Source organism: Musa acuminata, chromosome BXJ2-7 (genome assembly GCF_036884655.1).
Source record: "Musa acuminata AAA Group cultivar baxijiao chromosome BXJ2-7, Cavendish_Baxijiao_AAA, whole genome shotgun sequence".
NCBI lineage: Eukaryota > Viridiplantae > Streptophyta > Magnoliopsida > Zingiberales > Musaceae > Musa > Musa acuminata.
In genome coordinates this window covers 16,805,020-16,815,000 of record NC_088344.1, presented here as the reverse complement: position 1 = coordinate 16,815,000, position 9,981 = coordinate 16,805,020, and the positions used below count along the sequence as shown (strand labels likewise).

General features: G+C 40.1%; 1 protein-coding gene across 2 annotated transcripts in view; it reads left to right on the top strand.

The window, feature by feature from the left end:
• LOC103992014 (uncharacterized) overlaps positions 1 to 9,653 on the top strand; it is an 18,028-nt gene extending 8,375 nt beyond the window's left edge. Inside the window, exon 6 of one of the 2 annotated variants that reach the window (XR_010488674.1) lies at positions 9,435 to 9,653. The gene's annotated coding sequence lies outside the window, so the exon portion shown is untranslated. Of the gene's footprint in view, positions 1 to 3,755; positions 3,964 to 9,434 lie in introns of those variants that run through there. The other variant, XR_010488675.1, reaches the window with a different exon arrangement.
• The last annotated feature ends 328 nt before the right edge of the window (positions 9,654 to 9,981 follow it).

Genomic DNA, 9,981 nt, shown 5'->3' with positions numbered 1-9,981 from the left:
CATGATGATCTTCTTGGTGAGTTTCGATGAGCTTCTTTGGCAAGCTACTGGACTTCTCGGTTAGTTCTGGTAGAACTTTCGACAAACGTCTGGACTTCCGACGAATCCTCGAACTCCCAACGAAATCTCATTCTTGACTCCGGGACTTCATTTTGCTTTTTGTCTTACTATCGTAGTTAATCCTACATGTAATATCCCTCACTTTTGAAAATTTATTAATAAAGATTTATATGTAAATTAGAGGACCTATATGTAAATATAGAAATTTCAAGGACTAAACTATTAAGTTGTAAAAAGAAAAAAAATAAAGAAAACCAAAAATTTCGGTTTTATCCCACCGCCTCCCACGCTCTCTGTTTCTCAGAGAGTGGAGCGGTGGGGCGTGGGGAGAAGAAGAGAGTAAGAAGAGGGAGAAGAGAAGAAGAAGGAGAAGAAGAAGAGAAGTAGAGGGAGAAGAGAAGAAAAGAAGAAGAAGAGGGAAAAGAAGAGAGGAAGAAGGGGGAGAAGAAGAAGAAGAAGAAGAAGAAGAAGAAGAAGAAGAGAGGAGGATAGTTGCGGCAAGGCTGCAGCGAGGAGGTGTGTGGCGTTGGGGAGGAAAAGGGAAGAGGAGAAGAAGAGAAGGAGAAAAAGAAGAAAACGAGAGGGAAGTGGGAGAGGAGCGAGAGGTGGCAGCAGCTAGGGCTGCAGCACCTTTGTTTCCTGCAGGTGGAAATAGAGGAGAGGTGTGGGGCGTTCGAAGAGGAGAAGAAGAAGAAGAGGAAGAGAAGAAGAAGAGGAAGCAGGAGAAGAGGTTGTGATACCTCTGTTTCCTACAGAGAAAACAGAGGAGAGGGTGTGTGTGACGCCGGAGGGGAGGAAGGAGAAGAAGAGAAGAAGAAGAAAGGAAGGAGAAGGAAGATGAGAAGGGAAAGAAGTAGCTGCGGTTGTGGCAGCTGCAGCTATGGCAGGGAAAGAGGAAGAGGAAGGAAGAAGGGAAGAAGAGAGGAAGAGAAGAAGTAGAAGTAGGTGAAGTGGTGGCACCTCTGTTTCATGTAGGAGGAAACAGAAGAAAGGAGGTGCTGTTCGTCGGGGAGAAGAAGGGGAGGAAGGAGAAGAAGAGAAGAAGAAGAAAGGAAGGAGAAAGAAGAGGAGAAGGGAAAGAAGTAGCTGCGGCTGCGGCTGTGGCAGCTGTAGCTGTGGCAGGGAAAGAGGAAGAGGAAGGAAGAAGGGAAGGAGAGGAAGAAGAGAAGGGGAAGAAGGGGCTGCGGCTGCGGCGATGGCAGCTACAGTTGGAAGAGAAGAAGGAGAGGAAGATAAGCAGGGGAGGAAGAAGAGGCTGTAGCCGTGGCTGAGGCTACGACTGCAGCAGTGCAGCTGAGAAAGAAGAAAAGGAAAGGAAGAAGAAGAGAAAGGAAAAGGGAAGAAGAGAGGAAGAGGAGAAGGGGAGGCAGCTGCGGCAGTGGTAGCTGCAGCTGGAAGAGAAGGAGAGGAAACAGAGCAGGGGAGGAAGAAGAGGCTGCGGGTGTGGTGGCTGCGGTCGTGGTTGCGACTCCGGCAGCGATGTTGGCTGCGGTAGCTGTGGCAGCGGTGGTGGCTGCAGTAGCTGCTTTTGGGAAAGAGAAAGAAAGGAAAGGGAAAAAAAAAAGTGGGCTGTGGCCGTGATTGCGACTGCGGTGGTGGCGGCTGCGTCTGCGGCAACTATGTTTGGGAAAGAAAAAGTAGGAATGAGAGAAGGGAGGAAGGAAGGTAGTGCGGTGGAAGGGGCTGCGACTGTGGCAGCGGCAGTGGCGGTGGCTGTGGCAGCTGCGTTTGGGAAAGAAAAAGAAAGAATGAGAGTAAGAGAGAGTAGGTGACTGTGCCTCGATGTTTGACACGTGGTGTAGTTGCGAAGAAAGAAAGAAAATGAGTGCACAAAATGAAACAGGGAGGGGACGGAGGAAAAGTAGAAAAAGGATTCGAGCGTACACCTTCTTCGAATCTTTGGATCGAAACCTTCAAAAGGCAAGTTTCCCGATCGTTGTCCTGTAATTGTTCTAATTTTTTTTATTGCAAGTGTTTCGATCCTTTATAGTGCAAGCTTTCTAATCTTTTTTATTGCAAGTGTTCCGATCCTTCCTATTGTAAGCTTTCTAATCTTTGGTATTGCAAGTGTTTCAATCCTTTCTATTACAAGTGTTTCGATCCTTTCTATTGCAAATATTTCGATTCTTTCTATTGCAAGTTTCCCAATCGTTCTCCTGTAATTGTTCTAATTTTTCTTATTGCAAGTATTATGATCTTCCTTGTGCAAATGTTCCGATCCTTCCTATTGCAAGCTTTCAATTCTTTCCTATTGCAAGTGTCCTGATCTTTCCTTACTGTAATTTTATCTCTACATTTGCTTTGAATATGAGGAACTTTGAATTATTCTAGCCTTGCATTTGATATATCTCCTGTTTAGACGTAACGATTCGAAACAGGGTAACTTCTGAGATTCTGGCCTTTCTACCTTGTTATGGTTATAACTTCATGTATTGATCTCTGATTTAGACAAAACTTATTTGATCAGAATATAGACTCATAAACCTTTCTTTTGATAGCTTATTTTAGGAATTCGGAGTAAGTTTGCCTGCCCAGTTTTCTGTTGAAACCGACCCTGTGAATTCTGTAAAATTGAGATTTGTTCTTTGATCTTAGGTTACTAAATCTATGGTAACTCCTTGTTGGAAACCTTGATTCGTACGAAATTTATTTCATCAGAAACTAGATAGAAATATCTTTCCAATGATATATTTTCAAAGTAAAATAGGAGCACGATTGATAGTTTGATTCATTTGTTCAATGTGCCTCTTGTATTCTGCTAGAAATCGAGCTTTGGTCGATTTCTCATATTCTGGTTTCATTCCTTTGAAAATTGATATCCTTTAGCTTTCTTATTCAATTGAGCTTTATATTACTGCTTTGAATACTTGTGTGCTCTTGTCCTACATGTATTTGGATACCTAAATCTGTTATGTAAACTTCATGTTTGTATCGTAATGTTTCATAAAGGCACATGTACATTTCGTTGTTCCGCATGTGCTTCCGATATATCCCAATTTATTATTCACAATACCCTTTTGTACTCTGGTGTTTATGGGATTATTTGGACCTTTGCCAGAAATGGTAAAGGGTTTGTGCTTAGAGCCCGCGATGCTCTAGATTATGTTTGGTGGTCATTCAGAAATGGATGGACCATATTATGTTTGGAATCCCACTTCACCATCTATCTGTTTGATATGAAATTCAGAGCCGACCTAGCACTTGGGCAGGGTGAGAGGGCTCGAGTAGGAAAGGGCCACCCGTGGATGGAGTCAAGAACTCATCACGGCATGGAGCCCACCACTAAGTTAAACCTCATATGCACTATGCTAGGGTACGACATCTGAGCTTCTGTTTCGTATTTTGTATTGATATGCTCCAAAATGTTTCCTATGCCATTGATATACTTCAAAATGCTTCACATACCATTGATATGTTCCGAAATGTTCCATTTGTCATTGATATGCTCCGGAACATCTCGTATGCTATTGATATGCTCCAATTACTCTATGCTCCATTTGTTATGAACCAAATATGTTATGAATGAAATGACATTTGTGATTCTGTATCTAATGAGATGATATCCTTGAATCTCTTGGATTCTGTCTTGCATTGTGATATCTTATTTGTTTGAAACTGTCCCTTCTCGTACTATATATGCTTTGTTACTTGCTGAGCTATTTTTAGCTCACTCCGTTGTTATATAAATCTTTCAGGTTAGCTTGTCACTCTTTGAGATGTTTGAATTGGGCTGAGGCAGTGGAGAGCTATTCTGAATTATGGGCAAGTCTTGTTGGTTATTATGTTATTGTTGTATAAGCATATTTTGTATGTAATGAAATGTTGTTGATGAATCGAAATGGATATACTGTGTAAAAGTGTTAGAAGATCTCTCTTATTTGAAATTTCGGAATGTTAAGTCTAGTTTACGATGATATGAACTTGTGGTAAATGGTTGGAGTTTTGATATTATAAATTACTTATCTTATGGATTTATAAATGTTGTTCATGTTTGTTAAGTTGGCTTGGGTTACCATAAATGTGAATTATCGGGTGACGTGATATATAATTATAAACTGCACAGGTTTTATAGATGTGAATTTGATAGAATGTTTTTCAGTGTCCTCAAATGTTAGTTTGGATCCTGGATTGGTTTGTATTGAAAATTTTAATATCATGGATATTTTGAGGGGCGTGACAGGAGGTGATATCAGAGCATGGTTTGAGGATCACTGAAATATTTGATATGTTGACGTGCAAAATATATTGAGGTCTAGTGAACTTTAATGATTGGTGGAAATTTTCTTTGATGCATTTTAGAAATCTAGGATGATGAGGACATTTGGTCCTCCTATTTCATTTTTTCTAATTAATTAAGTGTGATGAAAGGGTTGATCGAGGATACTAAATCAGAGTAGCGCAATGAAAGCATGGTGAACCTAATTTCATTGGTAGTAGAAAAACGAATGATGCAAACAGAGAAGATATCTGATATACAAAATTGTTCTGATAATCGAAAGATTTCTTTTGCCACCTTATATTGGAAGTAGAGGCTGATCATTAATGGCAACAATGAAAAGAATTTTTGGAGATCAGTGGCAAGAATGATAAGGATAAGTTTACCAATAAAAATATGATTGGAAATGAATCAGAAAGTAATAACAAGAGGGTCAAGACATTTGGATTTGAAATGGGAAGTCACCACAAAAGACTCAATCATGTGTGAATTACAAGTTAAATTATGAAACTAGTTTGTGTTTTCGGGTGACTGGAGTCTATTTTGCTTGTGGAAAGTTGGATCATAAAATAAAAGATCGCCCTTTGAACAAGAAGAAAGAGTCACTGCCTCATAAATAATCAGCCCATGTCAGAGTGTTTGCGATCACTGAATATGATTCTAAAGCTTTTGAATCAGTGGTCAAAGGTATTATGCATGTTTATGAAAGAATGCAAATATTTGTTTGACCATGGGTCCCGTCTACGATTTGATTCGTAATATTTTGCTTATCACTTGGGTATTCAACCTAGACCACTGCATTATGTGATATATATAAATACAATCATTGGAGATTCTTTGATAACGAATTTGAATCTAGTCCTTTTGTCTGATTTTATTGGAGAACTTGAACTTTTTGCTGATTTAGTTCTCCTAGAGATTTGGAGTTTTGATACTATACTTGGTATGGATTGACTATCTTCCTATCATACCAGTATGGATTGGTATATAACAAATGATCACTTTTTGTATATTTGATCAGCCCATCTTTTATTTTGAAAGTATTATACATGATTTATCTCCTTGTCTAATGTATCCCAGGATGATTTGCCCGAATTACCTCCAAACGTGACTTTGCTTTTGATTTGGTCCTTGGGACAATCCCAATATCTAAGCCTCTCTACAGAAAGATATCATTTGAGTAAGTGGAATTAGAAAAGCAACTACAAGGACTATTAAATAAAAATTTTATTTTGCTTAATATTTCATCATGGGGTGCTCCGGTATTAGTTAAAAAGATGGAGGGAACATTGAGGCTTTGTATTGATTATAGACAGTTGAATTAGGTGACCATAAAAAACGAGTATTCTCTAAAGCGACGACTTGTTTGATTAATTGCAGGATACACAAGTATTTTCAAAGATTGATTGAAGGTCGGGTTACCATCTATTGAGGATCAAGGAGCAGAATATTTCGGCCACTCTTGGAAAATTGTGTAATTGTTTTGTATTGATGAAATTATTTGAGAGCAGGAGGAGGAAATAAAGAAATCATAATCCTCATCTTTTCATCGATTGAGCTATGATCAATTTAGAGGACTAAATTTTGTTTTAAGCGGGGGAGAGTGTAATATCCCTCACATTTAAAAATTTATTAATAAGGATTTATATGTAAATTGGAGGACCTATATGTAAATATAAAAATTTCAAGGACTAAACTGTTAAGTTGCAAAATGAAAAAAAATAAAAAAAATCGAAAATTTCGGTTTTATCCCACCGCCTCCCACGCTCTCTGTTTGAAACAGAGAGAGGAGCGGTGGGGCGTGGGGAGAAGAAGAGAGGAAGAAGAGGGAGAAGAGAAGAAGAAGAAGAAGAAGAAGAAGAAGAAGAAGAAAAGTAGAGGGAGAAGAGAAGAAAAGAAGAAGAAGAGGGAAAAGAAGAGAGGAAGAAGAAGAAGAAGAAGAGAGGAGGATAGCTGCGGCAAGGCTGTAGCGAGGAGGTGTGTGGCGTTGGGGAGGAAAAGGGAAGAGGAGAAGAAGAGAAGGAGAAAAAGAAGAAAAAGAGAGGGAAGTGGGAGAGGAGCGAGAGGTGGCAGCAGCTAGGGCTGCAGCACCTCTGTTTCCTGCAAGTGGAAACAGAGGAGAGGTGTGGGGTGTTCGAAGAGGAGAAGAAGAAGAAGAGGAAGAGAAGAAGAAGAGGAAGCAGGAGAAGAGGTTGTGATACCTCTGTTTCCTGCAGAGGAAACAGAGGAGAGGGTGTGTGTGACGCCGGAGGGGAGGAAGGAGAAGAAGAGAAGAAGAAGAAAGGAAGGAGAAGGAAGATGAGAAGGGAAAGAAGTAGCTACGGCTGCAGCTGTGGCAGCTGCAGCTGTGGCAGGGAAAGAGGAAGAGGAAGGAACAAGGGAAGAAGAGAGGAAGAGAAGAAGTAGAAGCGGGTGAAGTGGTGGCACCTCTGTTTCCTGCAGGAGGAAACAGAGGAAAGGAGGTGCTGTTCGTGGGGGAGAAGAAGGGGAGGAAGGTGAAGAAGAGAAGAAGAAGAAAGGAAGGAGAAAGAAGAGGAGAAGGGAAAGAAGTAGCTGCGGCTGCGACTGTGGCAGCTGCAGTTGTGGCAGGGAAAGACGAAGAGGAAGGAAGAAGGGAAGGAGAGGAAGAAGAGAAGGGGAAGAGGGGGCTGCGGCTGCGGCGATGGCAGCTGCAGTTGGAAGAGAAGAAGGAGAGGAAGATGAGCTGGGGAGGAAGAAGAGGCTGCAGCCGTGGCTGAGGCTACGACTGCAGCAGTGCAGTTGAGAAAGAAGAAAAGGAAAGGAAGAAGAAGAGAAAGGAAAAGGGAAGAAGAGAGGAAGAGGCGAAGGGGAGGCAGCTGCGGCAGCGGCAGCTGCAGTTGGAAGAGAAGGAGAGGAAACATAGCAGGGGAGGAAGAAGAGGTTGCGGGTGTGGTGATTGCGGCCGTGGCTGCGACTCCGGCTACGACGTTGGCTGCGGTAGCTGTGGCAGTGGTGGTGGCTACAATAGCTGCTTTTGGGAAAGAGAAAGAAAGGAAAGGGAAAAAAAAGGGGGCTGTGGCCGTGATTGCGACTGCGGTGGTGGCGGCTGCGTCTGCGGCAACTGTATTTGGGAAAGAAAAAGTAGGAACGAGAGAAGGGAGGAAGGAAGGTAGTACGGTGGAAGGGGCTACGATTGTGGTAGTGGCAGCGGCGGTGGCTGTGGTAGCTGCGTTTGGGAAAGAAAAAGAAGGAATGAGAGTAAGAGAGAGCAGGTGACTGTGCCTCGATGTTCGACACGTGGTGTAGTTGCGAAGAAAGAAAGAAAACGAGTGCACAAAACGAAACAGGGAGGGGACGGAGGAAAAGTAGAAAAAGGATTCGAGCGTACACCTTCTTCGAATCTTTGGATCAAAACCTTCAAAAGGCAAGTTTCCCGATCGTTCTCCTGTAATTGTTCTAATTTTTCTTATTGCAAGTGTTTCGATCCTTTCTAGTGCAAGCTTTCTAATCTTTCTATTGCAAGTGTTCCGATCCTTCCTATTGTAAGCTTTCTAATCTTTTGTATTGCAAGCGTTTCGATCCTTTCTATTACAAGTGTTTCGATCCTTTCTATTGCAAATATTTCGATCGTTTCTATTGCAAGTTTCCCGATCGTTCTCCTGTAGTTGTTCTAATTTTTCTTATTGCAAGTATTATGATCTTCCTTATGCAAGTGTTCCGATCCTTCCTATTGCAAGCTTTCAATTCTTTCCTATTGCTAGTGTCCTGATCTTTCCTTACTGTAATTTTATCTCTACATTTGCTTTGAATATGAGGAACTTTGAATTGTTCTAGCCTTGCATTTGATATATCTCCTGTTTAGACGTAACGATTTGAATCTGTGTAACTTCTGAGATTCTGACATTTCTACCTTGTTATGGTTATAACTTCATGTATTGATCTCTGATTTAGACAAAACTTAATTGATCAGACTATAGACTCATAAACCTTTCTTTTGATTGCTTATTTTAAGAATTCGGAGTAAGTTTGCCTGCCCAGTTTTCTGTTGAAACCGACCCTGTGAATTCTGTAAAATTGAGATTTGTTCTTTGATCTTGGGTTACTAAATCTATGGTAACTCCTTGTTGGAAACCTTGATTCGTATGAAATTTATTTCATTAGAAACTAGATAGAAATATCATTCTAATGATATATTTTCTAAGTAAAATTGGAGCACGATTGATAGTTTGATTCATTTGTTCAATGTGCCTCTTGTATTCTGCCAGAAATCGAGCTTTGGTCGATTTCTCATATTCTGGTTTCATTCCTTTGAAAATTGATATCCTTTAGCTTTCTTATTCAATTGAGCTTTATATTACTGCTTTGAATACTTGTATGCTCTTTTCCTATATGTATTTGGATACCTAAATCTGTTATGTAAACTTCATGTTTGTATCGTAATGTTTCATAAAGGCACATGTACATTTCGTTGTTCCGCATGTGCTTCCGATATATCCCAATTTATTGTTCACAATACCCTTTTGTACTCTGGTGTTTGTGAGATTATTTGGACCTTTGTCAAAAATGGTAAAGGGTATGTACTTAGAGCCCACGATGCTCTAGATTATGTTTGGTGGTCATTCAGAAATGGATGGACCATATTATGTTTGGAATCCCACTTCATCATCTATCTGTTTGATATGAAATTCAGAGCCGACCTAGCACTTGGGTAGGGTGAGAGGGCTCGAGTAGGAAAGGGCTACCCGTGGATGGAGTCGAGAACTCATCACGGCGTGGAGCCACCACTGAGTTAAACCTCACATGCACTATGCTAGGGTACGACGTCTGAGCTTCTGTTTCGCATTTTGTATTGATATGCTCCAAAATGTTTCCTATGCCATTGATATACTTCAAAATGCTTCACATACCATTGATTTATTCCGAAATGTTCCATTTCTCCTTGATATGTTCCGGAACATCTCGTACGTTATTGATATGCTCCAATTACTCTATGCTCCATTTGTTATGAACCAAATATGTTATGAATGAAATGACATTTGCGATTCTGTATCTAATGAGATGATATCCTTAAATCTCTTGGATTCTGTCTTGCATTGTGATATCTTATTTGTTTGAAACTGTCCCTTCTCATGCTATATATGCTTTGTTACTTGCTGAATTATTTTTAGCTCACTCCGTTGTTATATAAATCTTTCAGGTCAGCTTGTCACTCTTTGAGATGTTTGAATTGGGCTGAGGCAGTGGAGAGCTATTCTGAATTATGGGCAAGTCTTGTTGGTTATTATGTTATTGTTGTATACGCATATTTTATATGTAATGAAATGTTGTCGATGAATCGAAATGGAAATACTTTATAAAAGTGTTAGAATATCTCTCTTATTTGAAATTTCGGAATGTTAAATCTAGTTTACGATGATATGAACTTGTGGTAAATGGTTGGAGTTTTGATTGTATAAATTACTTAGCTTGTGGATTTATAAATGTTGTTCATGTTTGTTAAGTTGGCTTGGGTTGCCATAAATGTGAATTATCGGGTGACGTGATATATGATTATAAACTGCACAGGTTTTATAGATGTGAATTTGATAGAATGTTTTTCAGTGTCCTCAAATGTTAGTTTGGATCCTGGATTGGTTTGTGTTGAAAATTTTAATATCATGGATATTTTGAGGGGCGTGACACTACACACATAAAATACACTTCGATTTAGACAATTATTAATAAGCATGAATCATGTTGTTCGG